This window comes from Sarcophilus harrisii, chromosome 1, assembly GCF_902635505.1.
Source record: "Sarcophilus harrisii chromosome 1, mSarHar1.11, whole genome shotgun sequence".
NCBI classification, from domain to species: Eukaryota; Metazoa; Chordata; class Mammalia; order Dasyuromorphia; family Dasyuridae; genus Sarcophilus; species Sarcophilus harrisii.
This window is the reverse complement of record NC_045426.1, coordinates 98,779,022-98,801,666: the sequence shown is the minus strand read 5'-3', so window position 1 is coordinate 98,801,666 and position 22,645 is coordinate 98,779,022. Positions and strand designations below refer to the sequence as shown.

General features: G+C 35.7%; 1 pseudogene; it reads right to left on the bottom strand.

The window, feature by feature from the left end:
- Positions 1–16,105: 16,105 nt before the first annotated feature.
- Positions 16,106–18,590, bottom strand: LOC111719408 (annotated as a pseudogene).
- Positions 18,591–22,645: the final 4,055 nt, after the last annotated feature.

Here is a 22,645-nt window from a genome sequence, read left to right as displayed (position 1 = left end):
CCTGAATGCTCCCCCCCCCACACTATATTCAAGACTGATTAAAAATACTAAACTACAAAGGGTTAGGTAATGATATTCTATTGGTTGCCTCATTCCAAACTGAGATATCTCCATTTGGTCAGGCCATTCAACAATTTCTACATCCACCTAATTATACAATCATCTTGTATACATCTTTCTGTCTTCCTGACAATGACAGCACAAAAGAATTTGTCAAATACTTTGCAAAAATCTATGTAAAAGATATCTATGGCAATCTTTGATTTATCTGTTTGGTAATAGTGGTTACAAAAGAAATGAAGTCAGTCAGGTGTGACCTGTTCTTAAGGAAACTAAGCTTTTTTTTTTTTTTTTTTTTTTTTTTTTTTTGGTGATTATCACTTTCTTCTCTAAATTTTCATTAATCATTCCTTTACTAATGGATACTAGAATTTAACCAAGAATTGACATCAAGCTCATGGATACGAAGTTTTATAAATTCTACTCTCTCCCTTTCCCCCCCAAAATTAGGAATGCATTTGTTTCTCATTTTAAAAAGTCATTCTTCCTTCTCCCTATGATCTTTCAAAGGTAATCACTCTAATTTTACTCACTATTCTTTCAGTACATTAGTAGAAAGAAAGGAAACAAGAATTTATGAAATATTTCTTATGTCAGGCACTGTCAAATACACAGAAAGATAATCCTTGCCCTCAATTAGTTTTATATGCTAATGAAGAAAAACATATACACACACATACACCGAGGAAATGTAAAGGGGTGGGGGAAGAAGCTGCTCAAAAAAGGAGCAGGATTTTATAGTCAGAAATATAGGAAGAGGACCTACAGAGAAAAATGAAGGCTCTCTTGAGTTCCTCTATCAATTGAAGGCCCTAGGGTGAATACATCAAGGGAGAAAGGGGGCAGAATTTTACAAAGTGTTATTCTACGTTGAGAAGATCATTGGGCCATTAGTATTGTGTACTGAGTTTGTCCAAATCTGGGGAATTGAACTCATCAAGGAGTTCAATTACTCTCTTAATACCTACCTGTTTATCTCATGTTTCATTTTCTTATCAGTCATTTTTATTCTATTCATTCCAGTCCAAAGACTATTTTTCCTTAGAAGAGAAAGGAGATATAGAGTTAATCATTTCTAACCTATTCAATGATCAGTTATCATCATTATCATCACTCCAAGAAAAAGGTATTTTTTTTAACCTTCCACTTTTTCTCAACATGGGGCAAAATACCTGTTTCATTGCCTCTAGCATTCCTTGACATTCTTGATTTACTATATTCTTCAGAATCCTAACACTTTTTTTTTTAACTTTTACATTTGTCCTATGCTACCTATCCTTGATGCTGTCTTCTGTGCCATGTTTGGTGGGTTGTGATGTTGTTGTTGTTGTTTTTTAATCCAAGTTGGGCACAGAATCATAGATTTAGGGTCTATAGGGACCTGAGAGATTACCTGAGCCAATCTTACCATTTTAAAGATGAGAATACCAAAGTACTGTCCTTTCTTTTGTTCCTTATCACAACTGTCTCTTTGTCTTTAGAATTTCATTTGAGATCTTTCTTTTCCATTACATTTTTTTTAATTCTCCCAATTGCCCTCCGAATTTTTGTTCAATCTTAAAACCTGTTCTTAGAAAATCCAAGGGATATTTCAAACTATTACTTTCCTTTGCTTCTCTCTCAAAAATTGCAAGTGTATACTTCCCCCTAAGGTTTCCATTATTTTCATTTCAGAAGTTTATTTTTCTTTGTTGGAATAAATAAGATCCAAAATAACAGTTACTTTCATTGATCCCTCTACCTTTTTTTTTGAATGATAAAATAATCATTAATTGATATTGCCAATTCAAGAAATCATTAGTTGCTCTGATTTTGTCAGGGAATTATCCAGATAAATGAAGGAATATTATAATCAACTTCAGTATTAGGCTTATGGTCTATTTTAGAACTTCTGTTTCTTTTTTCTAACCATGTGATCTATGAATTGATTCTTACAACAATGGCATTTCTTATTCTGTTCATCACACGTGTATCCACAAATACAGATATATTTTTATAAAAACTCTATAAGTTATCTGTATAACTGAAAATCAGAAGAAGAATAACATTTTTCATCCACTTAGTTTCACCTGTATAGATAGTTAGGCCAGGTTCTTTTAGAGGATCATGAATCTTCGAAATGCTATGTATTGGTTGAAAAATGAGCAAAAAGAAGAAATTAGAAAGGTACCAGGGGAAACTATAAGATAGTCTACTATGGTTTATGGTTATTGAGGACAATAGAATTTAAGAATCTTGGAATTGAAAAGGACATCAAAATATCATCTAAACCACTTTTTCTCCTGGCAGGTCCAGAGAAGAAAAGAGGGTGTTTGCCATGCATCATTTTTTCCCTTTCCTCGTGGTTAAGTTCACTCTAATTTTCTTTGTGCAAAAGTTCCCCTTATACAAATTGGTACATATGGTTGAAATCAAGACATTTTGTGCTATATTCTTCCTTCCACATGTGTGGAGGAGGGGAGGACCAGGTGTAGGAAGTTAATTCATGGAGAGGACGGAGAGGGAGCAAAACTACTTTACTTTGGGCCAACACTATAACATAATGTTGTTCTGCTAGCTCATCCTCAGGTTGTGTCCTTCTGCCTGAGACCCAGAGGAGACCCAGAGGTCACATAAGGGAAATGAAGCTTTACTTTGCTATGAAAACCATAGACTGCCTGGAAAAATGTAACACTAGGACTAGCATATAGCACAGAACTGAGGATGCTAGGGACTGGGACACTATTGTCATTTATTGCCATGGGTAATGGAAAAATAGCTCTTTTCCTTCTATATGCTTCAAGTACACTGTGAGCTTTTTTAGAGGTAACATAAAAATAAAATCTCAATAAGGTCTTAAATTATAGAAGCATCCCAATTTTCACTGTGGGGATTAAACTTCTGAATTTGAATTAGGGAATTCTGAGTCTGAATCTCATTTGGAAAATATATTGGTTGTACAATGCTAATCATCATAAAATTATAGAATCACAGATTTAGAGACAGAAGAAACTTTAGAAATCATCTTATTTAACCTGATTAATTTTTAGATGTGAAAACTGAGGCCAAAAATGTTCCATTCTTTGTCCAAAGTCACATGCAAAGCCAGACTTTCCACTGAAGGTCTTTGTCTTTAAAATCATATTCATTTTACTACACTATGACTGCTGCATTTAGTTTCTCTGTCTGCAAAATGGGGGTGATAGTAATTCACCTTAAATGGTTTTTGTGAGGGAGAAATGAGATGATATATATATACCTCATAACCTTAAAGCTTTGTAAATGACAGCTATTATTATTACTACTTGCTATTGACTTTTAAAATGTTTTTAGATTTTGCTTTTGGACTTTAAGCTGAATTTATCTTCATCATCTTAGTTGCTTTTTAGTGATGTCACTGACTTCAAAGGATTCATCTCAGGAAGAGAGAGTAGTGGCAATATGATACCGTCAGATTAGTAGCAGTGAATGAGATATTTGCACATTATTGAGAGCCAGCCTACATGGATAGGCCCTTCTAATAAATGTTTATCATGAAAACTGGCTATAAGTATTATGGAATATTCAAGTTTCATTCATCGAAAGCATGACAAATGAAGCCTCAGAATTTCAAAGATTAGGACTGATTCAAAGATTAGCCCTATTTCTCAAATGAATCTAGAAAATTTTACAAGGACAGACTCTACCCAAAGGTTTATATTGTATCTGAGTCTGAGCTCTTACAAAGGCAAGAAGAAACTAAAATATGGATTAAAAAAATTAAAAACAAATGGGACTTGATCAGGTCCAGAAAAATCAGGGCTTGTTCTTTTTTGGAGGTGACCTGATTTATCTGGGCTCTTACAAATAGATCCAGTGCAATGCAGTGAAGACTGAAAATAAAATATGCAGTTGAGAAACCATCAGTTTGAAACCAGGTTCCAGATTGCACAAGTATTATGTAATCCTTTTGTTGTGCAACGTGCAGAACATCATTCAAACCAAGACTTTGGATGCTATTTCTGTCAGGATGATATTGTTCCCACTATGTTTCCATTAAGACCACCTCACCTTCAGAAATATTAAATAAAAGGTCACATGGAGGTTTCCTGAAGCCTCAAAAACTGTATATGCCCACTTGGGAACTCATCATCTCAGCTGAAGAAACCTCATTTAGTTGTCATGGGGTCCATTTCTCCATCCTAGAGATAATCATCAAGATTCAAGAAGAGCCCTCATTATTGATAATAAGAGCAACTATAATTAGGAGTAGGCGTTTTGACAACTTTGGATGAAAGGTACCAGAGTAGTTCAAAGTATTCATTATTTTTTTGTTATTATTACTAATTAATCAAGGTTGTTTTCCCTCCTTTTTGTTTGTTAGGGGTCAACATTGTATATACTTGGAAAGCTGCCACCTTTAACCCCTCTTTCTTTCTCTTCTTTCTTCATTAACTCAGATGCTTTCCTGCTAAAGGGGTGGGGATGAAAGGATAGACCAAGTCGAAATTCAGACCAGATTTACCACTTGGCAATCTGTGCCAAAATGATAGGAAGGGAAGTGACAGGAAGATTCCTCCTGACTGGAGATTTTCAAGCACAGTTTGATAACTACTGATTATGGATGCTATAATGGTGGATCTTTTTATGTGTATGGGTTGACTAAAGTCTTTTCCAACTTTAAAATGATGGGACCATATTGAATGATTTCTTCACAATAAGAGAATTGCACAAATGCTTGAAGTGGGGTGGTCAATTTGTGCAACAAAAGACTTTGATGTGAGGAGAGTTTACCCCCTTATTAGGGGGCTCACAAGCATCTAGCTTTCACTCTTTTGCTCCAAGCAAACTTTCTCTGTAGAACCATAACTTGGTTGAAACAATCTAATGCAAAAATAGAATCTGTGAGCTCTCATAGGGAAAAAAGCCAGAGAGAATTCATCCTAAGGCAGAGATTCCTAAACTATTTTGTGTCATGGATCTCTTTGGCAGTCTGGTCAAATCTATGGATGCCTTAGAATAATATTTTATTTTCTTATTTAAATGCATAAAATAAAATATGTAAGTTTATAAAGGAAAGAAGTCAAATTGAAATGAATATACATATTTTCTTGCTCCCATACATAGATCTCTGAAATTTAACTATGGATTCCCTTAAGGGGTCCATGGATCAAGAACCTCTGCTTTCATATCACTATTGAGTTTTGACTGAAGTTGTATGAGTCCTGGGAGTCCTTTCACATAAGATATACTAAGCCCAAATGACAACTCCATATTTCTCCTAATTTTCAGTGCAGTATATACCTGTCTCAAAAACCATTTGTAAAAAGACTTTGTAGATATTTGGTATTTACTTCATGTCTGGATTCTCACTCAGCAGGATACAAACTCTTTGATAGTAGAAACTCTTCCATTTTTGTTTTTATATCCCTAGGGCCTAGAACAATGCCTGACACACAGTAATGATTTTTTTTTAAATTTTATTATATTGAATTGAATTGATGATGGTAAACTACAGAGACAATAGCAGTTGCTAAGAAATCAGAAAATGGATTCCCTTCCTTCCATGAGTCACATAGTAATCAAGTAACAAATGATCATTCCAATTGAGATTTCCAATTGTCCTCTTAATGGGGTCTTCACCAAATATGAGTAAGGCAGAGGAGGTCTAGGGAAAGTGAAATTGCTCAAGTACTCCATTGGCTCTGTTTCCAGACCTATTTAGATATACTTCTCATCAGGAGACAATTAACATAAGCCTAATTATTCAATTATCAGGGTGAGCATGAACAATATAATCATACAAAAAGAGTTAGTTTCATATGAAGATCTAGCCTGATTCATTTTTTAGTTCCCCATTAAGAGTCCATACACACAGGCTCAAGGGGCACCTGTCTCCTCTGAAATTTTGGCAGCAATGTTCTAACAAGCTAGACTAGTGGGCCAAATCTAATAATGTGAAATGTATTAAATAGATGAAAATTCCTTCACTTGAGTCAAATAAAAATAAACTTCACAAGCTTAGACTGGGGGAATTGTATTTCTATCACAGTTCATATGCAAAAGATCTGGGAATTCTACAGACATATATAATCTTGAGTTGGAAGTGTCTTTCAGAACTCATCTGTACCTCAAGAAAAATCTCATCTATGACCTAAGTGCCCAGTAGTAATTTAGCTTTTGATTAAAGATTCCCAATAAGGAAGAATAATTCCCTCTCAAGACAGCCTTTTCCTGCTGCCTTTTGATTGATAGGAAGATTTTCCTCACATCAAATATATTGAATTTAATGAAGAGTAAGCTGAATATGAGTCAACAGTGGGACATGGCAGCCAAAAATATACTAATGCAATTTTAAGCCACACTGAAAGGCTTAGTTTCCAAAATGGAGAAAGTGATAGTTCTATTGTGCTCTGCCCAGATCAGATAAAGTCTGAAGTATTCTGTTCTTTTCTGAGATCCACAAATTAGAAAAGACCTTGGCAATTTGGGTCATGTCCAGAAGAAGATAACCAGGAGGGTGAAAAAACTGGAGTTCATCCTATGCAAAGATTTGTTGAAGCAACTGGAGATGATTAACCCAGAAAGGACAAAATTTAGGTGAAAAACAATAATTGTTTTTGAAGTATTTGAGAAATTTTGATGTGTAAGATGTTTGTTCCACTTGACCTTAGAATATCTAACTAGGAGCAATTAAGTGAGAAGAAAGTACTACAAGTTTCATTTAAAGAAAAAAAAACCCACCAAATTTCCTAACAATTAGTGCTGACAAAGTAGAATGGGCTATTTCTGGAAGTAGTGGTTTTCTTTTCATTGGAGGTCTCTAAATAGATGCTAGGTAAACATCTGTCCACTCAGGAATATGGTAGAGTAGTATCCCTTATGAGTACTGGTTAACATAGATGAGTTCTTAAACTGTATACTCCTTAGCAAATGGGTTAAGAGTAAATTCTGTGATATCCACTTTTATTAATCAAATATTTCCAGGGATGATAGATTGAGAAATAAATGGACCTTAGAGTTCATCTAATCTAAAACACTCATTTTATGGATGAAAAAATAAGAACATTAAGAGTTAAATGACTTATCCATCATCACATGGGTAGTAAATAGTGCTTCTAGGATTCCAGTTGAGGCCCCCTGACTCCAAATACAATGTTCTTTTCATGGTACCTTTTTGAAGCAGAGAGATACTGTTCCTACTCTGATACACTGCTACTTATTGTCAGTGCAATAAAGCAAAGATATTTTAAGCCTTGATATCCTTTAATAGAAGTGATGATTCAACATCATCCTCCCTCAAAATTTTATTGTAAGGAAAATACATCATATCTCTTATGTGTTGATCATAATTCAAATTCTGGCTCCAACTTAGATTTGTGACCATGAAGAACTCACCTTATCTCCCTAAACCTTGGTTTATCCATCTCTAGAATGGGGATGTAATCCTTACCCTACAATGCTGGCAATACTTTTTATGTGTGGAAAGTATATTATATACCTTAAAACACCATGGAAATGTTGGTTGTAATTATCATCATTTTGGGTCAGAAGATCCGTGCTCCTTGGCAAGCTACAAAAGCAACTGAGCCAAATGCAAAAACGTCTTTTCTTTGGCTGTGGACTGAATGTGGATAGTTCCCAGGGTGCCAGGGATATCGAGCCATCTTCTCTTTCTGCCTCCAGTTAGACTCAACAAAACAGATGGCTAACAGAGCAACACGCCCTGGTTCTCTGGTGCAATTAGAGCATGTAATTGACAAATCCAATACTGGTTCTATTTGGGAAAAATAATCTTTTCACCAAAAGCAAATGAGTTCTTAGAAACCATCCAGGAATTCATGACTTCAGCTAAGTTTCCTTTGCAATGGAAGCCCATCATTCTGTTGGTTGGTGGACTTGGTGAGGCAGAGGGAAAGCAATCTCTACTTTCACTGATTTCTTTGACATTTTGTTTAATATTAAAATAAAATTATACTCATATACCAAAAGAGACTCTGATCTCACTGGAGTGATACATTTATTTGATGTTCTGAAACATAATCAGTTGCTGTTTAATACACATAAGAAGCATCCACGTAAGAGTCAGACACTGTCATAAGTTAGATGATGGTGTGTCCCCGTCAATATCCATAGGAACATACGTGTTTATTTTTTAATCAACTGAAACAGAATTCTGCATTGTAATTCACACATCATGGCTCCATATTTTGTAAAATTATGCTTAAGGGGAAAACATTTTAGCACGCACAGATTTTTCTAAGTTATAGAAAACAGCAACACATTCCACTTTATGCTTTAACTTATGAACTACTGAGAAACAACATAACATAGGATCTTTGCATTTTTTTTCCAGGATCTCCCAAAGATATTGCATTTGCAATTTTCCCCTTTTAAACATTAAAATAAAATGTCTCTGAAACACCCACTCCTTTACTTTTTGATTGCTCCTAATGCTTCTTCTATGGAACAAATGGGTGTAACCAAATTACATTTGGTCCCAATTTCCCTGTCATTCATATCCTCGGGAAAGAAAGTTCACCAAATTTTACTCTTTCCTCATGGTGCTACTTGCCACTCCCATGATGCATACAGGTATTTCCCAATACTTCCCCCCCACCCCCTTATATCTGAGGGTTTACCTTCTTCCATACATCACATCTTAAAAAGACAGATAAAATAGTTCCCAGAAATAAATTTTAAGAGTTAGTTCCAGCTTTCATAATAATGAAGCATTGTGGCACATTGGGTTTAAGCATACATTCTATTAAGGTGCAAGATATAGAAAGAATAGAATATTAAACCTGAGAGAAATGCCTGATTTCAAATTCAGCCTTAGATAACTTATCAACTATTTGATGCTGGACAAATGGCTTGCCCTCTGTAAAGTGGAGATAATAATAACACCTACCTTTCAGAGTGGTTGTGATGATTGAATGAAATAATAATTGTAAAGCATTTATCAATGGGCCTAGCACATAATAAGCTTTATATATAAATATTAGTTATTATTACTTTTATAATATTTATTATTATTCTTCCTATGTAAAATTTATTAAGCTTTAAAACTACTAAGATTTTTGGGAAATTGTATACATAAACTCACATATAGACAGAGATGTTTGTATATATACATACACACATGCATACAAATGTGTTACATGTATGTATACACATATATGTAAACATACATGTACACATGGAACATATAAATGGTGCAGATGACTAAGTGCCAGACTTGGAATCAACAAGACCTGAGTTTAAATTCAGCTTCAGACATCTTACTAGCTATGTGACCCTGGGCCGGTCTTAGCCCTGTTTGCCTCAGTTTCCTCAAGGAAAAGAAAATTTCTGAACAACTGAACAAAACATACCCATCTGTATATAAATATGAACATATACATATATATCTGAAATATTCAGCAAATAATACTAATGGCTGGCATTTTCATGCTTTATGGTTATATAAAAAGATATTACCTTTATCCTGATAATAACTCTGAGGGCATTATTATCCCTACTTACAGATGAGGAAACTAAGGCAAATAAATAGCAAACATTTTGCCTGAGTTCATGGGATTCTTAAGGAGCAGAGTTGGTATCAAATTTAGACCTCTTGACTTCAAATTCAATATCTTCCAAATATACCGTACCACCACACATTAATTCAATAGAACTTCACTAGTTGGCATTCATGGTAATTTAGTATTATATGCTCTGCCACTGATTGCCAAAGAAAGAACTTCCCTAACCAGGAAATCAAATCTATCAACAATATTTCTCAAGCATGAGTCCTTGTACTAGGTATTGTGGGGAACACAGAGAAGAGGAAGACATGGTTTTTGCCTTCTTGGAGATTCCAACCTAAGATAAATTATAAGATGAAACACATAAGAAGATAAATAGCAATACAAGGGAATATGTAGTAAGTATCAGATATTTGTTACAGATGTGGTGTTTTAAGAGATCAGAGAAAAGAGGTCATTCTCTCTGTTATAAGTAAGATGCCCAGCATTTAGCTGGTGTCCACTGATAGCAATAGGATGATCATTGAGGGTTTTATTACAAAGTTAAAGACTGAATAAGCAGTTAGGTGACACAGTGGCTAGAAGCCAGGTCTAGAATCAGGAAGATTCAACATCCTGACTTCAAGACTGGCCTCAGATACTTATTAGTTGTGTGACTAGGTGGGGAAGTCACCTTCCTCATTTATATAATAAACTAGAAAAGGAAATAGCAAACTATCCCAGTATCTTTGCCAGATGTGATTGAAAAGCAACAAAGACTAGATGTTCAGTGGTATTTATCTTATAAATTCTAACATACACACATATATGAATAAATAAATAGAAATGCTTGTATGTATATAATGTTTCCCTCCACTAGAATAAATTTCTTGAAGATACAGACTAATTTAGCAATTTTTTTGTATTCCCAATTCTTAAATAATGAGACAATAATGAATATTTTTGATAAATTGTTTGATTTAAGGTTTCTTTCAGCTCTAAAATTCTGTGGCTCTGAATGAACCATTCAATTTAACATGTTAAGTGACTTTTATATATGTAAAGTAAGAATTAAACAAACTAAGAAAATGTTTGAGTTTTCTGTTTGCTGGACATTTCTATAGAACAATCCCAGGAGTTTCTCAAAATCAACTTGACAAAAGTGAAAATCATCATTTAGTCATCTGTTCCCTAACTTATTAGGAGGAAGGCCTTTAATTATTTGTATTTTTGTAGATGGTACCATGACTTCTTCATAGCAGGTGTTTAAGAAACATTTTTTGAATTAAGTAGGAATCAGAGGCAGAGCAACAAAAATGTGTAAAGCATAATATAAGAACTATGGGAACAACTGAGGTGCAGAGACTTCTTTTGTAAGAAAGAGGAGAAAAAAATAGATAAGGCTTTGAATGCCAGATTCTAAGGTATTTAAACTTGAAGTAATCTGAGTTTCAGTGAGTAGATTAGATTGGTTAGGGGGAGGGGAGGGAAAGACAGAGATAGAGAGAAAGAGAGTCAGAAACAGAGATTCAGAGACAGAGTCAGAAACAGAGAGACAGAGACAGAGACAGAGAAAGAGTCAGAAACAGACAGAGACAGAGACAGAGGGGGGGAGGGGAGGAAGGGAGGGAAAAAGGGAAGGAAAGAAGGAGGAAGGGAGATTAGGAAGGAAGGTGGCAGGGAAGGAAGGTGGGAAGGAGTCTAGAATAGCATATGGGAAGTTATTACCAAACAAACAGATCTCCAAGGGAGAAGATACTCCCCCCCCCCTTTTTTTTGGGGGGGGGAATAGACTGCCTTCTAACTATGAAGAGCTTGTTTGGGCAGTAGATTACCCTTTTACCTCGTTTATACATAAGAATACTGAATCATCAAAAGGTGAGGTCATGGAATGACTCATTGCTTTAACAGGTTTTAAGTGTATATCATTGAGTCTAGCTAAAAAGGGATTCTTAAGAGACCAAGGTCAAGGTCAAAGGCTTGATTTCCTGATAAAGATTAAAATGGTTTTTTACTCACTGCTCATAGGTTGAAGACCTACCTCTTGCCAAATATTTTGTAAATGGGTGATTTTGGTAGAAAAAGATATATGGATAGATCAATATAAGTTATCACCAGGATAAGAACAATTGCTAGTAAATCAGAAGTAACACTCTTTCAAGAAGTTATACTATAATTTTCAATACAAAATACATTTATTAACTATGGGTCTGTGTACAAAGACCTGATCAATAGGGCAACAAGAGCCAAGGTAGTATCTGGTCATCTCTTGTCCATGAGTAAATTTTTCAAGGAAAATTTATAACTTTTTAAGGAGTGGAAATATTCAAAAAAGTTTACCCATATTCTTTATTTAAAATTTAGATAAGCTACATTTTCTATCCCCCATCAGAATAAGAAAGTGAATGACATATGCAGATAATTACAATAGAAATAGTTAATAATCAATCAACAAACATTTATTAAATGTCATTTATGTGCCAGATACTGTGCTAAACACAAGGAATAAAAATAGAAAAAAATAATCCCTGTCTTCAAGGAGCCTGCAATTTAATGAAAGAAGACAACATACAAAAGGAAGCTGAAAAAGTAGGAGGGAAATATACCACGGGGCAGGGCAATGTTGGAGAAGTCTAGAGGTGTACAGCCAGGCAGTTAAATGAAGAGATGGTGGGCTTGAATGCCCCCTTAAATGGTAGTTTATACTATACATGTTGATGTTTGTCCGCAGAATACACATGCCAAGTATATGAAAAAGATAAAAATTAAGGATTGTGTGATGGATACCTGAAGGAATCAGATGCAATAAGTGGCTCAGCTTGGAGTTGGGGAGACCTGAGTTCAAATTTACTTTGACATTAATAACTATGTTCATGTTGTTGTCCTTCCTTCCTTCCTTCCTTCCTTCCTTCCTTCCTTCCTTCCTTCCTTCCTTCCTTCCTTCCTTCCTTCCTTCCTTCCTTCCTTCCTTCCTTCCTTCCTTCCTCCTCCCCCCGCCTTTTTTTTTGCTGAAGCAATTGGGATTAAATGACTTGCCCAGGGTCACATATGTAAGAAGTGTTAAGTGTCTGAGGTCACATTTGAACTCAGGTCCTCCTGACTTCACAGTTGATGCTCTATCCACTGCACCAACTAACTGACCCCATTCTTTCTTCTTAATGACATGAAGATAATGTCTTGTCTTGCATGTGAATTGAACTTAAGTGGGGCAGAACTACACAAAATGTTCAGCTTCACTGTGTTCTCTAGAAATTCAAGTCTAGGACCAAGACAAATCACTGTGTGGCTCACTGGAGAAGGAAGTGGCAAATCACTCCAGTATCTTTCCCAGGAAAACCTCAAGGACAATATTAATATGCTGTATGCCATAGAGTTATGAAGAGTCAGACACAGCTGAACAGCTAACCAACTGAAGGATCAGGCAAGGATTCATAGAGAAGGTGACGTATTCAATTCAAAAAACATTTCTGAAGGACCTGCTATGTGTAAGGCACCATGTCTGTTGTTGGAGATATTAAGACAAAAGGAAATCATCTACAACTTCAATGATCTTACTTTCTAATAAGGAGGTACTACAGATAAACAGATAAATAAGAGGTAATTTGAAAAGCTATGTATGGAGCATTCAGAGACTAGATCCTCTAGGATGAGGGCTTTTTTCAGGAATGCTTATTCATCTTTGGTGTCCACCTGTCACCTAACTTTCACCTGTGGCTCCAAGAAGTTATAGTATGCACAGAGACTCAGTAAAACCTTCTTGGCAGAGAGACTAAACCAGGATGAGAGTAACCCACAGGCCTCATATCTGTCAGTGAGTTAGGGGGATGTCTATCCCAAACATGTGAAGACTTTCTCTAGTGAAATAGGCAGATGAGAACAATTTGTTTCAATGTCCATGAAGGAGGATGAAGCAAATGCTGGGGAGTACTTACAACTTGGTCAGGACCAAGGTCATCCACTGCCTCTGAGACCATTGCCAGTCATCTTGATTTTTATCCTGCCACTGGATTTTGATGATTCCAGAAAAGAGAGTAAGGTGAAAGACTTTGTACAATTCTGCCTCGTTTATATCCAATTCATGGGTAAGTCAAGACATCATCTGATGCCATTGGTCTTAATCAAAAACAAAGACTGAACAACAATTTCAAAGGGGAGAGAATTCTAACAAATGACCAGTTCAGGAAAGGCTTTATATGGGCAGTGATGTCTAAACTAACTTGAAGGAAGTTCAGGAATGTAAGAGGGGAAGTGCTATGTATGAAGGGTGAGGGGACAATGGATAAATGCATGGAAATGGACTCTGGAATCATAAATCCAAGGAATAACTACTGCAATTGTCCCTCTCATTTGGCTATAAAGTAGATGCATAGAACAGGGTATCTTGAAACTATATTATGGCAGGTTTCAAATGCCTAATTATGATATTTGTATTTTATCCCAAAACCAAAACAGAACCACTAAGCTGGTTTTTTGGGCAGGGTAATAACATGATCAGACCTATGCTTTTGGAAGATTATTTTGGTAGCTGTGTGGTGGTAGATTGAAAGTAAAAGAAATTGAAACCAGAAAGATTAACAAGGAAGTTATTATAATAGTTCAGATAAGGATTAAAAGGGACCTGAAGGTTGGATACAAGGAAATGAATGAGAAGAGGGAAGAGTCAATCATGACTTTCCAGATCTCAGATTCAGGTGATAGGAGGATGTCCTGACTAGAACAGGAAAATCTGGAGAAAGGGCAGGTTTGGGAAGAAATGTTATAATTTTTTATATATATTGACTTTTAGATGCTGATGAGTCATCAAGGTAAATATATCCATCAGACTATTGGTAATACAATTTTAGTGGTGAGATTAGTCTTAAAGATAGAGAGAGAGAAAAGAGGTTCAGGACATGTCTAGGGGAATTCTCTTGCTTAAGGGATGGAAGATGTATAATGAGCTGTTTGAATTGGGTTATTAGAGATGGGTGAATTCCAACAGCAGTGAGTCTTTTATGCCCAGGGTGCAGCAAAGGATAAAGAAGTAAGAAAGCATGGAGGACATATAGAAGGAGGATGGTAAATGACATAGTTTTGCAGAAGTAGAAGGATAAAGGAGATCATATGAGATACAATGAGATAACTTCAGGTGAGAGTTTGACTTTCATTGGGCTTTAGGGAGCAATGGAATGGAATTGTTCTTTGTGTCATTCCTACCTAGTATGATATTTAATGGAAAATGCTTTTTTGATATTCTTATTTGTTTTCCCAACCTATGATTTAATTAGTGTAAGGAAATCCTGGTGAGGAAATTTTCTTCTTTGGTGAAAATTGGTAAAGGATCAGCTTGGTTACGCAGCAGATACATAGAGTCAGGAAAATCTGATTTTGAATTCAGTCTCAGACACTTATAAACTATATAATCTTATACTTATCCTCTGTCTCAGTTTTCTCAACTATAAGATAGTTATAGCATCCATCTCCCAGGGTTTTTGTGAGGTTAAAATGAAACAATTTTGTAAAACATTTTGCAAACCTTGAAGCATTATATAAATGACACAAATTAAGTTGTTGTCCTTGTTGCTTTTGTTAACAAGTACTTTTCAGTTTGCAGAAGTTAGGAAGATGCCTGAGGACAATTACTGAGGGGTTAAATGATTTGCCCATATAGCCAATACATGTCAGAGCCAAGTCTCCTTGACTTCAAGGCCATTCTCCCATGCTCTACCTCTAAATAGGCACTTAATATTTAATTTAATCTACATCTAACAAATGAGGAAAACAAGAGAAAAATGGGGAATGATTTTGAGTTTTGGGAAAAAAAGCTGTAGGAGTTCCTCTTAATCTTCCTAATACAGTAGGAAGATGAATGAACTATTTTAAGTGTTTGAGTAGTGAAGATGTAGTTGGGAGGATTGAAGAAAGAAGGAATGATTAGGGATAGGTGGTATGGGAAATCATAAGGCCATATTAATTTAAATCTGAATCAGCTCTAAATACAGGCCACAACCCTAAAATGGGATTTGTTTGAAAGGAAGACCATATATAGGCACACATTAAAAATTAATTACACATAATTACCACATTAAAGAAAAAAAAAAAACAAACCATTGACCTATTTAGGAAAAACCAGTCTCAGCTACGTACAAATGCGATCCATTATCAGAATAAGGAGAACCCACAAAAGAATGTTTCCCTTTACTTTACTAAGTCTAGAATAGCAAAAAAAAAAAAAAAAAAAAATGGAAATTTGAGTTTTCCTTGGCTCAGAGCAGAAGATCACAGATGTGGGTAACTCTGACTTGCCCTTTCTTCTTCCTTTCCTCATGCCCTGGATCTGTTTTTAGGGCAGCCCTAAATTCATTTGCAAAATTTGGAAACCCAACTGAATATACTATGTCTGCTTTCCTTTTTCCCTTTCTCCTTTCTTTTCTCCTCCATAGTAAAATCCATCCCTTTAAGTTACACAGTGCAAAATGGAAGCACCTCATTGTTTCAAAGATGCAAAATCAAAAAAAAAAATACATAAGCACAATAAATGTACTAAAATTATTTTAAATACAATTCCTGCTATATTGTATTTAAACGACATATAAATTAAGTTATAGAAGATAGAGAGGAGGAAATCCAGTTTTTATTTTAACTTTATAAATAAATGAGTAATTTTGTTCTGGCACCTTTTGCAATTTCCTCAACATTGATGTCTTCTCTTCTTTGCCTTTTGGAGAAAACATAGCATTGTAAGGCTGCCTCCTTTTGAGACGTGGACAAGGATCAAGATCTTCCTTAATGTACCCTCTGTCCATACAAGTTTAAGTTAAAGGAAACCCAACTTCCCAGAAATTTTAAGGTATGTTAGGAGGAATATAGCGGAAATGATGCCTTGAACAGGAATCTAGTTTCTTTTCCCTTTCTTCTTTTGGAATATCTGCATGATATATTTCACATTCTTTACATGTACGTCCAAGTAATTTTCTCCTCTCTTCCTTTTTTCGTACCACCTCAATGTGAGGGAAATTTTGTAATATGGTCTTTCTTTCATCATCTTTAAAGTAAGGCTCCACAAATGTTTTTTGTTTGACTTTATCAGATATATCTTCATACTGTTTGGTTTCTTTGAGCAACTGATAATTCTTCATATTCTCCCTGGAGATTTTCTTCTGGTTCACACAACTATTTGTCAAATAGGATTCATATTATTCACGTGTTGTCTAATCAAACAATTCTGATAAGCTATCATTCACTTTTCTTTCTCTCTTTGGACTTTTCCTTCTGCTCCTGCTTCTTGACTTTTAAAAACACAGTTTCACTAATCAATGTACAACCATGTCCACAGTCTTGCCTCCTAATCTTGATTGACTACTATCCTTTGTATCTATTACAGTAATATCCATTTTATATTGACAAAGATCTGCTGCTGGATCTATGTTCCCCTGGGTATTTTCTAAGGATGATTTATCTTGATTATCTTGTAGAGCTTGTGCTTTAGTTAGTCTACAAGGATTTAACTGAAGAACTGAGGCAAGTTCACAATCTCCATGTCCTATCCTGCTTTTCATTTTTATTGACTCATAACCACCAATAACCTCATTTCCTTGGCTTTTTTCTTGTCCGTGCATAGTTGAAAATTGACTAAATAGATCCAAGGGTTTATCCATTACAAACTCTCCATTGATAGAATGATGAATATCCCCTGGAAAAGAAAAGCATTTCCTTAATCAAAAGAAGTTTGGGGGCAATGTTCATTTTCTTCTTCAGTCTTGTTCCTTTTCGTTCCTCTGTGTCCCAGTGGTTTCAATGGCACAAAAAGATCATTTTTTTTCAGTAGTTTCATCTTTTGGATTATCAGTCTCAATCTGTATACTTATTGATTCATTTATATTCTTTCTCACAAGCATTTGCTTAATGGAAAAAGAATGATCAATGACAGTGCTTGGTTGAGAACCAAAATTAAGGCATGTAACAAATCTTCAGATTTTGATCTAATTTTCTGTGATCTAGAATTAGAAGTAATGCTTCTAGAATTTGTTTTGAGATGGGGCTTTTCCCCAGGCTCTAAAAGAAAAGGGGACAAGCTTGTATTCAAGCCTAAACCATTTTTCACATTAGGAACAGCCTCCCAAACAGAAGATGCCCAAGCAATCCAGTCAACTTTTGGTGGAGTTCTTGGAAAGGAATCTGAAAATCTCAAATCATCTTTGTTATTTTTTGTGGATTCCTAAAAGGATTATTTCTTTGTTTTACTTTCTGTTGATGGTGCAGATCTTCACTGACAGGATTCAAAGCACTTTGTGAATCAGATTCTTCTTGGACACCAAGTCCAAGTGTTGCAAATGGGATAACTGTTGGTATCTTGAATATTAGTCATAGATAATAATGTTTGATCACAAGTGTCTGCTACAAGAATTTCACTTTCATAGTAGTTTTGCTGTACTTGAGTTGAAGACTTTAGATTTATTTTTTGCTAATTCATTTGTACATAGAGGTCGCTTCAAATCAGTATGTGTTTGCTCTATATATCAGACATGTAGCTTCTCTTACATGTCTTTTTTCTTCTTAGTCGATTAAGTCCAGGATATGAAAAAGTCAATATAGGAGAATCAGGGACTACTTCTTCCTCAGGTTCTACAGCTTTATACTGTTTCTTCTCAGTGTTCTTTTGCAGTTGCTTTGAAAGTTTTTGTTTTCTTCTTATAAGGCATTCTTATCATTCATAAGTTCAGTGTGATAAGTTTAAGATTTTGTGGTTCATTATTTTCAAACTCCTGGTTTTTTTTTCCCTCATGTGTTCTTCAGTCACTGCACAACAGTCACATAACCCTGCTCTTAACCAATCTTCCAAAACTTTAATAGTGTCATGAAGGACTTTCTATTGCTCTCTCAATTGTTGTTTTTTTTTTTTGGGGGGGGGGACACTTCCAATCTTTATGTGTCTAAAACCCATTCTTTTTTCAGCTTGGTTACTTTGATCTGTAAGGTTTATAGTTCCTTGTCATGATATTCATTCAGTTTTGTCCAGAGGTCTTTAAAATCATTGCCAGTTTCTGCAGAATTGGGACTACCACAACTACTTGCAGGAACATTCATCTTGCTTTCTTTGGTCCCAATCTTCTGCTTACATGATGTTCTCCCCTCACGTTGCTGTTACATCATATAGATATGAAGTTGTTTCCCTTCATGTGCTATTGGGGGGGGGGGGGGGCAATGCAGGGAAGAACTCTCACAGCCTGACTGGAAGTGGAGAGAATTTTGGGAAATAGGGACTGTGGAATAGAGAGATAAGGTGAAGAACTTAGAGGAATGTGTGAGTTCTTTTTCTGTATTTTATTTTCACTATTTCTGTGTTTCAGCTAAGCCTAAAGGCTTGATTTTCTGTTTCCTAGAAATCAGGTGATTTTGGGGAAACAGAAACCTTCCATTTCAATCTCTCCGAATAGCAACAACCAATTAGATGCCTTCCCCCACCCCTTTCTCAATGCTCTCTTATTTGTGATGTAATCTTTTGTATAAAAACTGTGTATCTTTACTACTTCCTTAGTCCTCCCACCATGAGCTTTCTCTTTTCCTTATCTCCTGATAGAACAGCTCATCCTCCGGAGGTTTAATAAACAACCTTTTTGCCTTCTATTTTGAGTGATCTCTGAGTAGTCATTTTGGGTAAGGGTCTTCTACATCTCACACAGGGACCCAAGTGCCACGGACATGCAAGGCAACCATACTTCACTCTAAGATTTCTGGGAGGCTGCTGGACCAAGAAGCAGTCCCAATAAAGGAAGAGAGCCCCTCTGGGTACTGGAGTTAGATGGCCATTCTCTTCACTGCCCACTCCCTACCTTCCCCAGCATCTGAGCCCTTCTCGGCCCTGAGGCCAGTCCATGCTTTTGGGGGTGAGGGTCTTACATAGCACTTTAAACATGCTTTATAAATATTATCTCATTTTACTTTCACAACAGTAATGAGAAACTGAGGCAGCAGCCTGTACATGCCTTGTCCAAGGCCACATTGTTAGTAAGTAACTTAGATTGGATGTGAATTCAGATCTTCCTCATTCCATAACTAGAGTTCTAATTTCTTCACTAATTTCTTTTCAGCCTAATGACTTTCATCTATAAGGAATCCGTCTCTGACAAAGAAACACAATCTAAGCAACAGGGATGGAAGGAAGGGGAACATTCATGGGGATCCCTTCCCCAAACTTATATATCTCCATTCTAAAGAATGTGACATAGGTGAGTTCATGAACTGGACAGTGGCAACCTAAAACAAAGAGACTACTAAAAGGGTCTTTAATCAAAGCAAGGGAATTGTAATTCAGGACACCACATAGCACAGAAGTGCTTGGATGGTGCAGAAGGAGGAAGGTTTAAATACACTTTAGTAGGGAGGAAGTCTTATGGAAGGCAAATCTCTTAAAGCTGTTACATAAGTTATTTTGCAAAATAAATGAAAATCCATAGAAAAGGCTCTGGAGGTTCAAGGATTATTGACATCTGTTCAGAATAGCCAGTTCCAGATATCTCAATGGAGACTTTCCAGATAAATCACAAGATTGCCTTCAGTTGGTCTGAGTCTGTTTTGACCATGCAACTTGACCATGGCAAGTGGCTGTTCTTAATGGCTGCATTCAACAGTAGCCTCACTTCTAACAGGCTCAGGAGATGTTAGCAGCTGGTAGTTGGTAGCTTTTATCTGAGAGCAAATTGCTTCATTTGCCAACTGTAAAGATTTCTAGAAAAATGACCCCATTTTCATATATAACCCCATTTCAGGGATTCCTCCAGGAGAGAAACATTGTATGGATCATTAGTAATAAAATTTTAGAATTAGAAAAGGACCTTCAGGATAATCTATTTCCAGTGGTCTAATGTTGCAGAAGAGGAAAGTAAGGTCCAAAGAATTGAAATGAGCCCAGATGACCTTAACTCTAGTCAAATGATGCAGTATTTCCTTCAGGCTTTCTATTGTAGTAAATTCACTTGTCTGTTCAAAGACCCTTTGTACATGTAACTACTCTCATCAAAAGCCCCTAACACTCTTGGTTATGGTAACCTAATGGTAAAACTGAGCTTGAGACTTGTGGAGAACATTTGGAGTTATCAGTTAGGAAGCTGGAAATGGAATTCTGAAATCTTAATTAGTTGTACCTTGTACCAAAATTTGATAAGAGAATATTGTTATTGGCCTTCGCTTTCTGACTTTAGTGTAGTAGTTAGAATTTCAAAATTAGGTAATAGTTTTGAAGGGGATTTCCCTTAGGAAGCCAGAAATTTTGAGATTTGCAAAAGCTAAATATAAACAAACCAAAAAGAGTGGAACCAAAAAGAAAGGCAAAATTAAGACTTGAATTCTTTGTGTCTGTGATTCATAGGATTGAAATAGTTTGGGTTTTCTCTCCTTTCATCCTCAGTTGCTTTCAAAATGTTTAAGGGGGAGACATTTTCTGTGAGTGGGTGAAGTACTTAAAACAACCGGCCCTCATGAAGCTCTTTATGACTTTCAAACTCCGACCATGGCATTTAAATCATCAATCAAAGAATAAACCCCCTTTCCCACATGAGAAAAGATTTAAAAAAAATTTCTACCACTATGGCTTAAGTTAATTAGCACTCTGTGGTGACTACTTTGAAAGTTCAAGGAGTTTATTTTGTCTCAGTCAGTCCAGAAATTCTAGAAAACATGCTTACTCCCTTCTGTACCACAAACCTTGGGATTTCCACATGACAACAGGGTACCACCACTGACAAGCTCTTTACTCTACCTTAAACTCTCAGCAAGGGAGAGCAGTTATTGAAGCTTTCAAGGTAAGTTCCCTCTGAGGGACAAGAACAAGAAGATCTCAGTAGAAGGGACTTTACAGTAGTATCTGGGGAAAAAAAGTGAGTTCCCATTTGATAAATGGTCAAAGGATATGAACAGACAATTTTCAGAAGACAAAATTAGTCATCTATAGTTAAATGAAAAAATGTTCTAAATCACTATTCATTAGAGAAATGCAAATTAAAACAACTCTAATGTACCACCTCATATTTCTGAGATTGGCTACAATGATAGGAAAAGATGATAAATGTTGAGGGGATATGGGAAAACTGGGACACTAATGCATTGTTGGTGGAATTATGAAATGATCCAATCATTCTAGAGAACAATCTGGAGCTGTGCCCAAAGGGCTATAAAACTATGCATAGCCTTTGACTCAGTAGTTCCATTACAGGGTCTATATCCCAAGAAAATCATAAAAGAGAGAAAAGTACCCTCATGTGCTAAAACATTTGTAGCAGCTTTTGTGTATGTGTGTGTGTGGTAGCAAAGAATTGGAAAATCAGTAAAGGTCCATCAATTGGGGAATGGCTGAATAACTTGTGGTATATAAAAGTAATGGAATATTATTGTTGTATAAAAAATGATGAACAAGCTGACTTTAGAAAGGTCTGGAATGATTTATATGAACTGATGCTGAGCAAAACAAGCAGAACCAGAAATACATTGTAGACAATGACAACAAGAATGTGCGATGATCAACTATGAAAGACTTGGTTCTCAGTGGTTCAGTGATTCAAGTCAATCTCAATAGACCTTATGCAGAAAATGCCATCTGCACCCAGAAAAAGAACTAAGGAGACAATATAAACAACATGTGCTATGTTCACTTCTTTTTTCTTTTTTTAAATCTTTCATGGTTTTTCCATGTTGCTCTGATTTTTCTCTCCCAACATGTTCATAAAGCAATGTGTATTAAAATTAATTTATTAAAATATAAAGTTGTAAGGCCAGCATTACACATTCTCTAAAATGCCGAGTTCTTTAATATAAAATATAATATTTATGAGCATATATATATACATACATAGAAAATCACTGAGAATCATCTTAAATAAATAAAATTTGACACAAAAAGATAGGATAGAATTAAAAAATGAAAACAAAAAGTTTAAAATATTGTTTTATTACTTAACCCTGAACAATCACTTCATCTGCAAAAGCTCTAGCATTACCTGATATTTCACATTGCCAGTCTCTTCTAATTGCCAGGGTGTCAGGGTATCTTTGGCCACTGACCTTTTCAGTGTCAACTAATTCCACCTAAGTTGCCTCCTCTGAGGGCTTCAGAGATGTCTGGCTATGATTTTTTTTTATTATGGCTT